This window comes from Vulpes lagopus, chromosome 11 (genome assembly GCF_018345385.1).
Source record: "Vulpes lagopus strain Blue_001 chromosome 11, ASM1834538v1, whole genome shotgun sequence".
Lineage (NCBI taxonomy): Eukaryota > Metazoa > Chordata > Mammalia > Carnivora > Canidae > Vulpes > Vulpes lagopus.
This window is the reverse complement of record NC_054834.1, coordinates 25,421,270-25,436,402: the sequence shown is the minus strand read 5'-3', so window position 1 is coordinate 25,436,402 and position 15,133 is coordinate 25,421,270. Positions and strand designations below refer to the sequence as shown.

The following is a 15,133-nucleotide window of genomic DNA, read 5'->3' as shown; positions in this document are numbered from 1 at the left end:
CGCTCTGGTAATGAGCAGCGCCCCCCCCCCCCACCGTGATAGGTCTACACTGAGGCCATAAGATTCCATCTGAAACTACTACCTCCAGTAAAACCCTCAAACGGGCAACTCCGCACCCAGCGATCCGTCTGTAGCTCTTCCCCAGCGGAAACAGGATCATGTTCGGCCTTCACTGATGTGCTGAGCGGGTCCCAGGGGCGCCTCAAGACCCCGGGAATGTTAATCCCTCTCTCATCCCAGAAACTCAAACTGAGCAGCGCAAAGGAAAAACACGTCACGGAGATAAATCAAATCAAGAAAATCCTACTCCCACATAGTGTGAGGCGGAGGAATGTGAGAGAATTCTTCAGACGTCTTCCCCGATGTCCGAAACAGAGATCAATCAGCACAGAGGACTTGAGGTCGTTTGGGTCGGATGGTGACAGTGTTGGGTTTTAACATCACCCTCAGGACTACGGAAGGTCTCCCCACAAATGCTCAGCGTCCGGTAGCCAGCTCCGCCCCCACCATTCTGGGAAGTCTGAGCAGCAGCAAATCCAGTTTCTGAGAGCAATGCCCCAAAACGGGCTGTCGTCCGAGGGCAGCCAACCCTGCGCCACGCAGGGCACCTTTCACATTTTTCAGTTAAACAGGTGAATGTCCTTCTTCAGCAAGCATTTATTTATTACGTGGCTACTGTGTCTGCAGCAAACGTCCTTCTCGGGGTCCACATGCGTGCACCTACAGGGTATGAGCCCACGTGCTGCTAAGTCGACGAAGCACAGAAACCAAGATGGAGCGAACAAAGGCCGCCCTCTTTCCAGTTGTGCTTCTCAAAGTTTTGCTTTAGTTCCTTTGTTTTGTATTTTTCCCAAGAAGACTGACAGGCTAAGCACCCCGTGTGTCCAATCCTAAACACCCACGTGTATTTTCTGTGGTCGCGTGGGACCGGGACTGGCCACTGGGAAAGACCAGGCTGTGTTCACAGGGCCCAGGCTGCCAGCGCTCCAGGCCTCGGGCAAGGTGCTCCCACCAGGCCCCGTAGGCACCAGGCGGCCGTGTGCAACCTGCTGGCACAGGGCTCCCACCGGAGGCCAGCAAGGGCTGACCGGCTCAGGGTGGACTGCAGAGACCCTGGAGCAGGTTTAAATGTTGGGCGAATCAGTGCTAGGACACGCGTCATTTTCTGGACGGCACAAGGTCATGTGTTTTCTAAGCTGTTTTGTCGGTCCAGCTTTCAGACGCCTACATTTTTCATGATCAGTGCAAACAGTTCATGCTCACAGTCCTACAATTTACATCCGTGATGGAAGCTACATGAATCGTGCAAGATGCATGAAAATACTCCTGCCTTATTTGTGTGAACGAGAACAGGAAGCTACAAATGAAGCGCAATCCAATAAAAAGTGTCCTAATGTTTAAGATCAGCAATGAAAGCATTTGGTCTAATTGGAGCTGTAACGTCTAAAAATAAATGACATAATGCAAAGAGATCACGTATGTTCGCACTTTAAGAAGCACCAATGTGCCACGGACATTAAATCCACGGGAAGCAGTGACTCTACCGACTGCAAGTGAAACACGCACTAGTTGGGAGTTTATTTACATAGTTTAGTGACTTCTGAGGCTTCAAAGAAAACTAGAGCTTTCTTAATTATAAATACTATCATAAAAAATAAACTTCTGGTGGGTAAGAAGGATATATTTCATTCTTTTTCTTTCAATAAGATATCTGTTAGAGAAAACTATACCAAATTGCAAAGTGTGCTCTCAATGTCTTGTAATATCACCAAAGAAACTCATTGAGGGTCAGTGATTTGCAAGAAATACCCCAGTTTTCACAAAGTTTTTATCTGCTTAATTTCTTTTCTTTTTTTTTTCTGCTTAATTTCTTTAAAATTTACATTTTACTCTCAGACATACAAATATTTCACAAGTTGAAACAGTCTGCAATTTCCTGCCAGCGGCATATAAATTATCCACTTCAAGCAAAAGCGAACACGGCAGGAATAAGATTGATGTTGTTTAAGGTATAAACTTGCAAGGAGCAGCAAACAAGTGAGAGGGCTCACACAGTGGGATGAATCCAGACAACGATGTTGAGCTACAATCATCAAACTTGCTAAGACGTTAAGACCGAACCATCCCCAAGGCTGGGAAGGACCGAAGTGCTATCTCTACGACAGCACCATACGCCCACGTACCAAATTAACACACGCACACCTTAAATGTCCACAACGGTAAATGTCAAATGTATTCAATAAAAAAGAAAACGTGTGCGTGCGGCCCACATGTTCTGACTTCCACTTGGCGAAGTAAATCAACGACCGTGCGACCGACTCGAGCACGGATGGAGGACTGGAGGACGCACACGGCCTGTGCTGCACATGGTCATCACTGCGGGTAGGACTTGCTGCGGGGGTGTGGGTCTCCGTCGAGATCTTCCCCAGACTCCGGTCCATGTCCATATAGGTCGGAAGATGTTAATGTTTTACCGTCTTCTTACAACATCTAAGTACACAAGTAATTAAACTAATTCCTAGGGTTCTACACCTATTTTTCTACCAGCTGAGGAGAGAAGCACATGTTTTCAAAATCCTCTCATTTAGAGGCTAAATAAGACTCTCAAAGCACGAAGCAACATAAACTACCTCAAAATTGGAGGTTTCCTCCCGACTTACTAAAGAAAGAACATTTTAATAAACCCAAGAAATGGCTGGACCTCACAGTGTTAGATCAAAATTCAAATAAACTTCCTAAGATTCTAACTCATTAAGATGCCATCCAAAGTTCAAACCAGAACCTGTGAGCAGAAATGTTAAATTCGATCCTAGAAGCAGAGAACAAAACTGTTTCTAAGTAAACTCGCAAGACCCCAAATTCACACACATGGAAGCATGAGTAAATGTGTTACCTCCGTGTGCAGGGCAGCGAGTCTGGCTGGGGCCTGGCTGGTTGGCACTGCTTCGAGGCCCGCTAGGAGCTGCAGGGGTGGGGAGCTCCTAGGCGGGGAGCGGCAGGGGTGGGGTGCAGCGGGGCTAGGGAGCAGCAGGGGTGGGGAGCAGCAAGGGTGGGGAGCTGCAGGGGCGGGGAGCAGCAGGGGTGAGGAGCAGCAGGGGTGAGGAGCTGCAGGGGTGGGGAGCAGCAGGGCTGGGGAGTTGCAGGGGTGGGGAGCAGCAGGGGTGGGGAGTGGCAGGGGTGGGGTGTAGCAGGGGTGTGGTGCAGCAGGGGTGAGGAGCTGCAGGAGCGGGGAGCTGCAGGGGTGGGAGCAGCAGGGCTGGGGTGCAGCAGGGGTGGGGAGCGGCAGGGGTGGGGAGCAGTAGGGGCGGGGAGCTCCGGGGTGGGGAGCTACAGAGGTGGGGAGTGGCAGAGGTGGGGAGTGGCAGAGATAGGGAGTGGCAGGGGTGGGGTGCAGCAGGGGTGAGGAGCTGCAGGAGCAGGGAGCTCCGGGGTAGGGAGCTGCAGAGGTGGGGAGCAGCAGTGGTGGGGAGGGCAGGGCTGGGGTGCAGCAGGGCTGGGGTGCAGCAGGGGCGGGGAGCGGCAGAGGTGGGGAGCGGCAGGGGTGGGGTGCGGCAGGGGTGGGGTGCGGCAGGGGTGGGGTGCAGCAGGAGCAGGGAGCTGCAGGGGTGGGGAGCAGCAGGGGTGGGGAGCGGCAGGGGTGGGGAGCAGCAGGGGCGGGGAGCTGCAGGGGTGGGAGCAGCAGGGCTGGGGAGCAGCCCGAGAGGCACAGTCTGGGGGAGGGCAGGCCTGCAGCCGGGCCTCCCATAGGCCAGGGCTGGGGGTGGGAGCTCGGCAGGGGCAGGGCAGGGGCAGGGGCTCTGAGAGCAGAGCCCAGAGCCAAGCAAGCCGGGAGCAGGAGCCAGCAGCGATGCCAGCACAGGGCAGGGTGGTGTAGCCAGGATATGAGGGCGGCCGCATGTCGTTTCTAGCCTTTTCCTGCTCCAACGCGAAAACTGCAACAAGGGCTGTTTTCAGTTAGAACCTCCTTTGATCTTTGGGATTCAAAGTTACTCAGCAGATGGAGGCCCCTGAACCGGTGTCGCGGGTGTCGGGCATCGGGTGTCTCGGGTGTCGCACGTCGGCTGACCCCAGGGCTGGGTCGGGCTCCTGACACGCAGGGGACCGCATTTAAACTGGCCAAATAAACACCGACCCGTGTTTATTTCCAAGTTCCGGGATTCTTAAGTCTTTTCACAAATGGCTCTTGAGCCCCTGCTTTTAGGGCAGAAAGTTAAAGGTTCTTAAGAGACAGAGTCCTCTTTATTAAAGAGGAAAGCATTGTTTAAAGCAGTTCTGAGGGTTTCCCTTCAGTTTTTCTAAGCGGACCAGCCCTTCGTTAAAGGACCCGGACAATACTGTTTATAGACTTGCGGCCTTGATGATGCCGTTATTTTAAATTCCACACCCACAGCGAAAAAACCCTCGTAAATACCCGACATCTGCAGACAAACACTCCGTTTACATCTACTGGCAAAGAAGTCACGATTTATTGAACCCGAGAACCCTAACCCTTCACTAACACTTGTCTAATAATAAAAAAAAAAGTGTGTAAACAACCCTTTTAACAGGCTGTACAAAGACAGCACTTTCAAAATTGAAGAAGTTAAGCCGAAAACACAAGTAATCAAAAAAAAAAAAAACAGATAGCGTTGGACTTCATTAAGATAAGGAGACTTTTGTATGGGAACGAGCACTACGGGGAAGGTGCGGAAGGACAGCCCGCGGACGGGGAGGAGACACCTGCGCATCGGGGATCCGAGAGCCTCGTGTCCACAGCGTGAACACCCAACGATAAGGACGAGCAACAGGGGACACCAAACGAGGTGACGCCTGGTCTTAAAAATGAGCGGTTTTCTCTACTTAGTGTCATGTTTTCATGATTTCTGTGCGTTTCTTTGGCAATTCCACTGTTTAAAACGGCCCCGAAGCCAGCGCGCGCTGCTGGCCGTGGCTGGTAGGTCCCAAGGCGGGAGGCGCCTCACCAGGAACCACGGCCTTAGCTACGCGAGCGTCGAGCCCAAGTTCGCATGAACAAGGAACCGCAGACACGGCTCATCCATGCACCTGCACCCCGGCCTCACGGCAAGACCATTGGTGACCGCCGGCGGCCACCAGGACGAACGCGAGCTGTACACACACACTCGCACCCACCCCCAGTGCGAAGGACCGACGGTGCACATGACGACACGCACGAACCTGGGAAATGTGACACTGGAAGCCCAGACACGAAGGGTCGCGCGTCCGTTCCAGGCACGGGGACGTCCCTGGAGTCGGGACGCTGCTGCGTGGTCAGCAGGGGCACATTCAGCATCTGAAATAGTAGGGTGCGCGCATTCCACGCCCACCGAATGCTATACGACCAAAAAACCTCCAAAAGAGAAATAATTCAGATGAAAACGAAGTTATTTTTATCGTTGTTTGATGGTGTGACCAGGACTTTAGTTTAGTTTACTACAGCAGCTAATCCCTGTGCATCGTGCGCGGCCAACAAATCTTAAAGGCTCCAGGGCTGTTGCTCCCCTGAATTTCCCCGAGAAACCCCGCAGACCATTAGGGTGCCCTAGAAGCCAAACACCTCAGCTCTCCAGCTCGTGAGCTCCAAACTCCTGCTCGCGGTTTTAACCAAGTCACTGATTTCTGTACTTAATTACTTGGTTGAGACTGTCGGTCCCGTCAGCCTGGACACTTAGAAGGGGCCCCGTCTGGCCCCGAGGACCGCAGCCCACTCTGCACAGGACAAGCGGCCCAGCTCTGCGCCCGCCCTGATCCTCCACGGATGGTGCAGAGGCCAAGCGAGTGCTAACGGCTTGAGCGTCCGACGTTCTCGGGACTCACAGCCCATGCTCCGGGGATGGCACCCTGGAGGTCCTTTCTCCTGTGCCAGAGGGACGCGGCGTGGGCCAGGTTGGCGGCAGCAGCCAGCAGGCAGGTCGGGCCCTCAGCCCCAGGAGGGGGGAGAGGATGTGCCGATGAGCTCGCCTGTCCACGGGGCCTCGGTCGGGAATGTCGAAGCCGCCGTACGTGCCGTCCCGGCGGGAGGAGGCAGAGCGGGCTCTGGGGCAGCCAGCTGCTGCCCGTCGTCGTGGCCGGGCCCGGGGTCACAGCTCCCAGCCAGCTCCGTGACCCACACTGTGGCCCTCGCCGCGACCCCGGGTCCACACAACCCACGCAGGGCCCCGCAGGCCCCTCCCAGCTCTGAGTTCAGTTCTCACGAACTTGGGGATCACCGTGCAAGGACGAGGATGTGTCCGTTCCACTCTTGACGCCCGCGGGGAGCGAGCCCGCCGCAGCGGCCTCCTGTGCTCCTCTCATGGCCTGCAGCGCCCACAGCGCCTTCCGGAACCCCACTTCTTGTTCACGAGTCTGACACCCTGCACCCCCTCCTCTGTGCCAGCTCCTTCCTCTCTTGCTTGCAAGGCCGTTCACGTCCCCCAGCCCGGGAGGCCGCTGGGGGCCTGCTAGTCCTCCCCTCCCGGCGGGACAGGCCCCCCGACCCTCCTCCGTCCGGCCCCCCGACCCTCCTCCGTCCTGCCCTCCGGACACAAGACCATCCTTCAGAAGCGAGAGCCGCCGCCCGTCCTTCCTGATACTCACTTCTTCGCCCCCTACGGCCCCCGGCAAGGCTCCCTTCTCCCGGTCGGTCTCCACTATGCTGACGTCCGGTACCTTGAGACCCCCGATCCCATTTTTCTGGAGGAGTCTCGCCATTGTCTTGTTCCGAATCTTAGCGATGCTCGGCTCTTGTCAGCTCGGTCTCCTGTGACGTCGCCTTTAACTTCTTTTCTTTTTAAAAATATTTTATTTATTGATTTGAAAGAGAGACAGAGGGAGTGGGCGGAGCAGGGAGCCCAACGTGGGCCCGATCCCGGGTCTCCAGGGGCATGCCCCGCTCACCCACTGAGCCCCCCAGGCGTCCCTGACCTTTTTTTCTGCAGCCCCTGCAGTCTCAGGACATTTCAATTTCAGTATTTGTGTCCTGCCAGCAGCTCAAATTCAATGATCTAGAATATAGTCGTCCCCTTGACCTGTGGGGACACGGGCAAGCCTGAGACCGCAAACAGTACGGGACCCTCCAGAACCGTCCCTGTAACACCTGCTAGGCTGCAGCCTCAGGTATAGCCGGGGCCCCGGGGGGGGGGGGGGGGGGGGGGTGATGAACAACCCTACACATGATAATGCACGGCCATCGCCACAAGGGGGCTGCAGTAACTGCGGGAACGTGGCCTCTCCCTCTGAACCCCTGACATCTGCCCTCACCTACCTCCTGTGACGGGGCAGGCGGTGTGTGGGGTGCAGGACACAGGCCCCTGACGCTCTGGCCACATCAGCAGGTCATCGCCTCCAGACGGCGGCTGACCGAGCCTGTGGGAAGTGCAACCCGGGAAGGGGGAGCTCCCGTATAATTATCGAGTCATCCTCAGCCTCTCGAGCATCCTGTTTATCCTCTTAGTCACTTAAACCCCAAACTTTAACTTAAATAAGTATCTCTTGAACGTGTGCGCAGTGCCACGTCCTGAGCCTCGGCTGGCTGCCTGCCCAGGCCCCATACCCCTGTGTCCCCGAGACCCCGAGACCCTGAGACCCCAAGACCCCATCCCTGTGAGCTGCCATGCGTGCCCCCTCCTTCCCGGGTGGCACGGCCCTCGGCCAAGCTCACCCACATTTCCGCTTCAGGCAACACCGAGCTCCCAGACTCACCATCATTTCTATGCCTCTTCCACCCTCTTTTTTTTTTTCTCTCTCTCTTCCACCCTCTTAATCTACACCTGACCCCACAGACTCTATTACTATCATCCCCCCCAGTGCATGGCACGTACCTGACAAATATTTATTGGAAAGAATGATGTCTTACAGCTGTCACTGTCGTATTCTCCGTTTGTCAAGTCACTGCTGCGTTGTTAAGGAGAATAAATGTGATTTTGGAATGCAATGCAAAAGAAAACTCGGCCTACAGAATCTTACTTTTTTTTTTTTTTTTTTTTTGCTGATTTCTGTGGGCCCCAAGGACCACGCCCGCTGCGGTTATGGGGAAGAAACAGCCGAGATCCAATATATTTTAAGCATGACTGCGATGTGTGGCACTACTGTCTGCTTATAAATTGGGAGCATTAAACCGCTGCTGAATCATAAGCAATACCAGTGATCGGCTTTTCACTTTTATCCAGACCATGGGAGGTCGCTCCAGCAGCTAGCATGCAAGCTTCCTCTTGGGACGCTTTAAAAGCTTAATTTTGTTTTGTTTTTAAGGTAGAGCGGCTCCTCCGCGGGACGCACGCCGGATGTGTCATGCATTAGAGGAGGAGCCGAGGCCCGGGGCTGATAGTCTCGCATCAAAAACTAGCTGGGACATTTCAGCCATAACAAAATAGATTAGACTGTGGATCATCTGAGAATATAATCGTGTCATGCACGATGATTTAAAGGCGGAGTTTAACATACCCATGGGCTCTTGGGAGTTCCCAAAATATTTCTGGTTTGTGATATAGGATTTCAAAGGAAGATAACTTCACTTTAACAGTAGGTTCTCCCGGCACGAGATATACTCCCAGAACGGAGACCCCTGTGTCCTGACTCTTGATCTAATTGCAATACTATTCTAAGGGTTTCAGTTGTGTTGCGACCAAATAAATCTAAATAAATCTAAATGAATGTGGTATGCGTAGGTTAAGAGTGGGATTATGACTAATAAATCGAAAATTATTAGGGGCCAGACTTCTAATGTTTATGGAGAAAGTTACACTTGCTTTCTGTATGTCATGAAATAAAAACGCAGGCAAATTAATTTTCCAAAAGTCAGACCTTGCAGGAAAACAGATGTGTCCCTCGCCTACAGACACCTGTTGTCGCTGCCGAGGACTCCCACCAAGGGGCCCGATGACACACTGCAGACATAGCTGCACAAAGGAAAGTAAGGGAGAATCCTGGTCTCATTGATTCATACTTTTTGTAACAGTGGTAATATTATTTTTGGCACGCAAAGAACCTTAAACGACCCAAACCCTGACAGAGTACAGCACTGGGGCCTCTGCATTTCCCAAAAGCAGTGGGAGTGGTTTCCTACGTGGAAAACACTCCTCAGTGGTTCAGAAGTTCAAATAGTCTAAAATGATGAAACTCGTGCCATGTCTGGCTTCAGAGAGTAGTTTGTACAAAAGAAAGTTCTGGGACTTGCCCCTAACAAGATAAGAAATGGGTTAATAACAGAGGAAGAGGGAGGGGGACAGTCATTCGAATCAGAATCCCAGAGGCCTCCACTGTGTACTGTATTGAGGCTTCTTTAAAGTCCTTGGACGTATCGCAGGGTCGTTAGATGCGAGTCGTAGGCCTGGCTGCCAGCAAACGTTGAGACGGGGGAACGTCAGAAACCAGGATCAGGTCATGGAAGGTGGGAGGGCCCCTCGCCATGCCCGGCAGGTCACTGAGCTCAGGATGCGCCACCTCCGAAGGGGAACGGACACCATCACGGCTGCTGTTCTCCATGACCACCCCCCGAATGGGATCCTCAAGAACAAGCATCTTGGGCACATTCACTGCAAACCCCAAAGGCCTAAGGAAGCCTAGGCAAGGCTAGCTGGCCGTGACTGTCCGTGAAGGGGAGACTTCTGGGCCGCCAGCCAGGGTGGGCCTCGCGGGTCCGGACAGATGAGAGCTCTAGCTCGGCGGCTGGGAAATGAGGCCACAATGAGGCAGGCGTCCCAGTGCCCAGCGCAGGCCATGCACATGCTGTGGGAAGGGCTGCTGCATTCCGGCGTCCATAAAGGACCCCGAATGCTGTGTCCAGGGGTGGACAAAACCTACAGCGGCCACCTGGCACATCCTCAATCCTAAGCATCTGTCGAGAAGAAAAAGCCACAACTTGGTGGACCTGTTCCAAGATCTCAAATAACCTACGATCACAAAACTTTTGACAAAAATGTAGTGGGAAGTCCTTAAAGGGGATGTTGACACTTCTGTTCCTTTACAACAAAGCCTGCAACCTAACAGTGTAACGACATTACCAGGGCAGACGCAGGACAGGCCTTGGCCCAAGCACTGCATTCGCCCAGAACCACCAAGGCAGACAGGCGCTTGGTCACCGAGTCCGGAGCAACCACAGCAACACCGTAAGGGACGCACCTTATCAGGCAGATCGTTGTATCAGGGTTTCAAGTTACGGTAACAACACGCACCCGTACCACCTCTGCCTCAAGAAGGGACAGAAGAGTAGTCACCACGACGTCCTTAGTGACATCCAGCACGGAGATCCGCAAAGGCCTGTCACCGGACGACGGAAGACAAGAAACAACGTGGGGGGAACTGGAGAAATGGGCCCAGCGAGCGGTTTGCTTCCTTCCCCAGTTACGGCATCTGCCTTGTCCGGTCTCCAAACAGTCCTGGTCCCCCTGGGGACCCCCGGCCGGGCCTCAGCAGGCCCCACTTCCTCGAGCCAATTCCCTGGCCAGCACAGCAAGCCCGTCCTGGGCCACAGAACAGGGGCGCCAGGCTCCCCCCGACCCCGCACTCAAGGGTGCAGCTCCGCCCCAGGCCCTCCTGCACCCCGCTGGCTTTGCACGGTGTCCAGAAACAAGAGGGCCTGTCGCAAATCTCTAAAACGATCCCTAAAGCAGAGATATACTTCTTACGTAGATCAAAGAAGCCTCCCTTTTGGGAATGACTGCTGTCCCCAGTCTCACCACGACGGTTACAGGGCGTGTCCAGGACCGCTGCAGCGGAGCTCAGGACCGAGGCCGGATCCATGCTGTCCGGGGGTGCCTGGCCAGCTCAGTCGCTGGAGCATACAACCCTTGGCCTCCCCGTCATGAGTGTGAGCCCCGCACTGGGTGTAGAGATTACTTAAAAATAAAATCCTATTGTTTATATAATATCATTTCAAACCTGTCCTGTGGGAATGCTCCCAGACCAACAGCATAGGGGTTGTGGCCGTTGTCTCATTCTTTTGTTTGTTTTAATATTTCTAATTTCTTTTTCCAAAGTAGTTGGATTCTAGGAGCGATTTCCAGCACTAGAATTAATGCATGGCTAACTTTGTTACCAAAATAAAAAAATTAAAAAATAAAAAAATAATAAAAATTAAAAAATTAAAAAAAAAATCTTAAAAAAATAAAAAAAAAGATGTTCAGTCTTTGCTACTAGGATCTAAAGTTCCTCGCGTTTCTACAAGATCCCTCGGCATGAGCCCGCGTGGAGAGGGCAGCGGTTACTGGGCTGTGACACCTGTGTCGCTCTCCAGAGGGCAAGGAAGGCTGCAGGAGGAGGTGCTCCTTCCTACGTCTTGTTTCTACGGCAAAGCCCCTCGAACCGGTCCGAAGAAACCTGAATCTTAATTGATACTAATGCATAGACCCCCACGGGGTCACGAGAAAAAAAAAATCTTCTGACCCCAACTTCAAAGCATGCACCTAACACCCCCCGGGGCACCTGAAGTCACGTGTGGCAACACGTTTTCGCTCGAGGCGGCCGGCGCTGGGTGCGAGAAGCTCCACTGTGCATTTGTACCGTCTCCCTGAAGCTTTTCCTTTCACAAAGTTCCTTTAAAAAACTGAACTCCTGGGGACCCCTGGGGAGCCCAGCAGTGGAGCATCTGCCTTCAGCCCAGGGCGCGATCCTGGGGTCCCGGGATCGAGTCCCGCATCGGGCTCCCTGCGTGGAGCCTGCTTCTCCCTCTGCCTGTGTCCCTGCCTCTCTCTCTCTCTCTGTGTGTCTATCATAAATACATAAAAATAAATATTAAAAAAAAATGAACTCCTGGTGTCTTTGATCGAGACGAACCTCAAATAGAGGGGCAAGCGGTTTTACAACCGCCCTGGGGGTTTTAATGATTTTCTTCGGATCCCGGGCATCGGAGCAATAGGCCTCCACCCACCCGGGGCAGGGGAGCCGAACATCGGCCGGATGAGCAGGCCTCGCTCATGCCTTACGCGGAGCGCTTTGTAAAAATGGAGTAGTCCTGCCTTCAAGTACGAATTTGGGAATAAAACAAGGTATCCACACTTGGCTCTGGAGCAGAGCGGTTATACGGGAACGAGGAGCGTCTGAATCTCAGATTTTACAGACGTTATCCAAAAGGCAGACGCTAATAAAAGGTTCCTGTTCCCTTTTTCATCTGCTCTTTCACTGAATGTTTAATGCTAATATCTTGGGACTTCTTTTTTGGGATAAAAGGTTAAATAATAAAAGCAGAGGAAAAGGGAAAAGAAGCCTACGGGGTAAAATCTTGTTCCTGAGCAAATAAAAACAAATAGAGTTCCAGTAATTTTAATATTTTGTGGACCGACCTCCTTTTCAGACAAGGCCCTGACCTTGAAGTTCAGCCTGGATGAGGGAGGCCTGCGGGTTAACCCCTGCACTCTGAATCGATACTTACAAGCTAATGGTCTGGTATATGAAAGCTGGTTGTTTTATTCATGAAAAATAAATTTAACCCATTGGTTTCTCTGCTTAATTCTTTAGTACTTATAAAATGATTCAGTCTTTCGATTTTATATTTTATTTCTGATCTTTTCTGAGCTAAACCTTTTAAGAGAACCCTGGAGACAGGGTGGGGCAACACTTTTCACAGCATCGAAATAAATCTAGTTTTTAACGTGCTAAGTTCCGATCATACTTTCTACTTTATTTCACCACTTGAAAGTGCAGTTCAAAGTTTTTTTTAAGTATAGTTTTTTTCCCCCCCAGCATTCCTGCTATAAAAAATACAATCCTGCCGGTGGAGAGTCCTGCCAGGGCCTCACGGTGCAAGACCCCGGGCTCCATCCGCCCCCGCTCGAGCGCACGTCAACACGCAGACATGAAAGCACTTCCCTATCACTCGGCTATTTTTCTAGCTCACATTCTTTAGTGAAACCTCAAATAACCAAACAAGTTCAACAAAAGTTTACCAGAGCTCATAGATGGAGCGCGACTGGCTTCTGGGCCTCTGCTCTCTACTGAGCCCGGAGAATAAAGTGAGGACAGCTTGATTAACACAGGGGTCGACCCCCCAAAACGGTAAAGGCACGTGGGAAGTGGACACTGGCCACAGCATCAAGGGGGCAGACCTGACGGGGAAGGAGGGCAACGAGGCAGAGCTGTGGCCTCCGGGGGCACGAGGGAGCCGAGGGGGAACGAAGTCGAGCGCTGCGGGGGGCGGCCGGGGAATCGGGCTGCTGTCACCTGCACCTACCTACCGGAGATGCGGTGGCCGGGAGCCAGCGGTGATGACGTGCCCCACACGTGCTTCTCTCGAGGCTCTAGCCTCGTTCTCTTGGGGCCCCTGCTGCCCGCGGTCACCCCAGACGCCAGGACTGCGGCCAACGCGTTAGTAAGAACTGTGAACCGGGGGCTGCTGGGGCCCGGGGGTGCAGCGGGACCCTCTGAGGGCCAGGGCCCCTGTTCTTGAAGCTGGCACGGCCACCTGAGGCCCCCGGGAGCACCTTCCACACAGCCGGTGCAGGTGGCCACCCCTCGCAGCTCTCCCCTCGGTCACCCCTCACCTGTGGCTGGAGAACCTGCACTAAGGCCACCGTGGGGGCCCCGTTGGGCACCGAGCCGGGCGACTCCCAAGCCGCTGCCGTGGCTTTGGCTCCGATGGCCGTGACCTCGCCCGTGCGTGCACCCCCCGGGCTGGCTCGTCTGGTCGATGATGCTTTCTGGGGTTTCCTCTAGGCGGTGTGTGCACGGTAAACACCTTGACCTTACATGCACGTCTCTGAAGTCCTCGTTTCCTCGTACTCCCAGGCCACGTGCACCCCGCGCCTCCGGTCGCTGCATCGAGCGGCCGGGCCGAGGCTCTGGGGCCTCACGCCGCCTCCCCAAAGGCCTTCCCAGCCACTGTGGTGTTTCTTGCCGCCCAGTCGTTGCTGGCCCACGTGCGTCCGGAGGACCCCGGTGAGCCAACCCCGACGCCCGGCGCTTCTGGAAGGCCGCGGCCTCGCCTCTGAGCTTGGACACATGGCCAGAGAGTGGCTCGCTGTGCCAGGTCGGGGGGCGTCGTCTGTGACACACACCTGGGCACTCGGGCTGCAGGGTCACTGTCAGAGGGCAGGTGTTCTGTGCGGTCCGGACCTTGTCCCTCCTTGTCCCCCTTCCTGGTGGCCACAGGCCCGTCGTCCTGCCCACCCGTGTCCATGGGCAGCCCCGTGGCCACCAGCACGTCACAGCCTGGCCCTGGCACGGTGGTGGTCGCCTTGCTGCCTCATCTCCCACCTTCCTCTGCGTGCCGCGGCGTCCAGTGGCCCCAAGGCCCCCCCACCAGCCGGCGGGACGACAGTGACATGAGGCAGGGAAGGTCCTCGCTTCACTCCTTCCCTGAGCAGGACGCTGGCAGGATCACAGCCCGAGGCCGTCCCCTCGCAGCTCCCCATCCTGCCACCCTAGGGTCTACGGGGCACGTCCCGATCCTCTGGTGGCCGCATCGCTTGTTTGCTCAGGCCTGTGTCATTGGCCTGCGGTCCGGAGCTTGCGTGTTGTGGTCTCCAAGTGCTGCCTAGCGCACAGCCGGGTTTGGATAAACAACGTGGGCGCACAAGCGCCGGAAGGTGTGCACACAGCCAGACGTGTCCATGGAAACTTGGGTCGTCACAGCACTGACGCAGCCTCTGTGGCATGTATGTTGTATCTGCTTTGATTGCAAATAGGAGCGACGTGTATGCTGGGCACATGACCTGCGCGGCTCACAACGAGCCGCAACGCTTGACTTCCAAGAACCCCAGCGAGCTAATGGGTATAAAACACTAAGCACATGGGCTGACCCATCCCTCCTGAACCTGCTCTCCACATTAAACGTATGGTTGGTGACATGATCCTAAGGAAAATGTTTCTTGGATTGGAACATGATATTAACAGGAACCGGTTCAAACCCACTTAGCCACCATCAGTCTCGGAAGTGAGGCGTCCCGGGGCGGCGCGGTCCTTTATCGTCCCACTCTCGGTGTCGGCTGAGGTCGTGATCTCAGGGCCTGATTCAAGTCATGGGATCCAGCCCCAAGGAGGGCTCTGTGCTCGGTGCAGGGTCTGCCTGAGATTCTCTCCCTCTTCCCCTCCCTTGCATGCTCTCTAAAATAAATAAATAAAACCTTAAAAAAAAAGCAGTAAGCCATCCCAATAAGCTTTTTTTGTAGGAAGTATATATGTAAGGAAAAGAGTGTCTCCCAACCAATCTTCAGGCCACCAGGAT

At 54.1% G+C, this 15,133-nt stretch overlaps 1 protein-coding gene across 19 annotated transcripts in view; it reads right to left on the bottom strand.

The window, feature by feature from the left end:
• Positions 1–15,133, bottom strand: part of DISP1 (dispatched RND transporter family member 1) — a 157,944-nt gene that overhangs the window by 43,536 nt on the left and 99,275 nt on the right. The window contains exon 1 of one of the 19 annotated variants that reach the window (XM_041722655.1): positions 2,894–2,911. The exons of 17 other annotated variants lie outside the window; for them this stretch is intronic. The gene's annotated coding sequence lies outside the window, so the exon portion shown is untranslated. Of the gene's footprint in view, positions 1–79; positions 773–2,893; positions 2,912–15,133 lie in introns of those variants that run through there. One more of the 19 variants, XM_041722654.1, reaches the window with a different exon arrangement.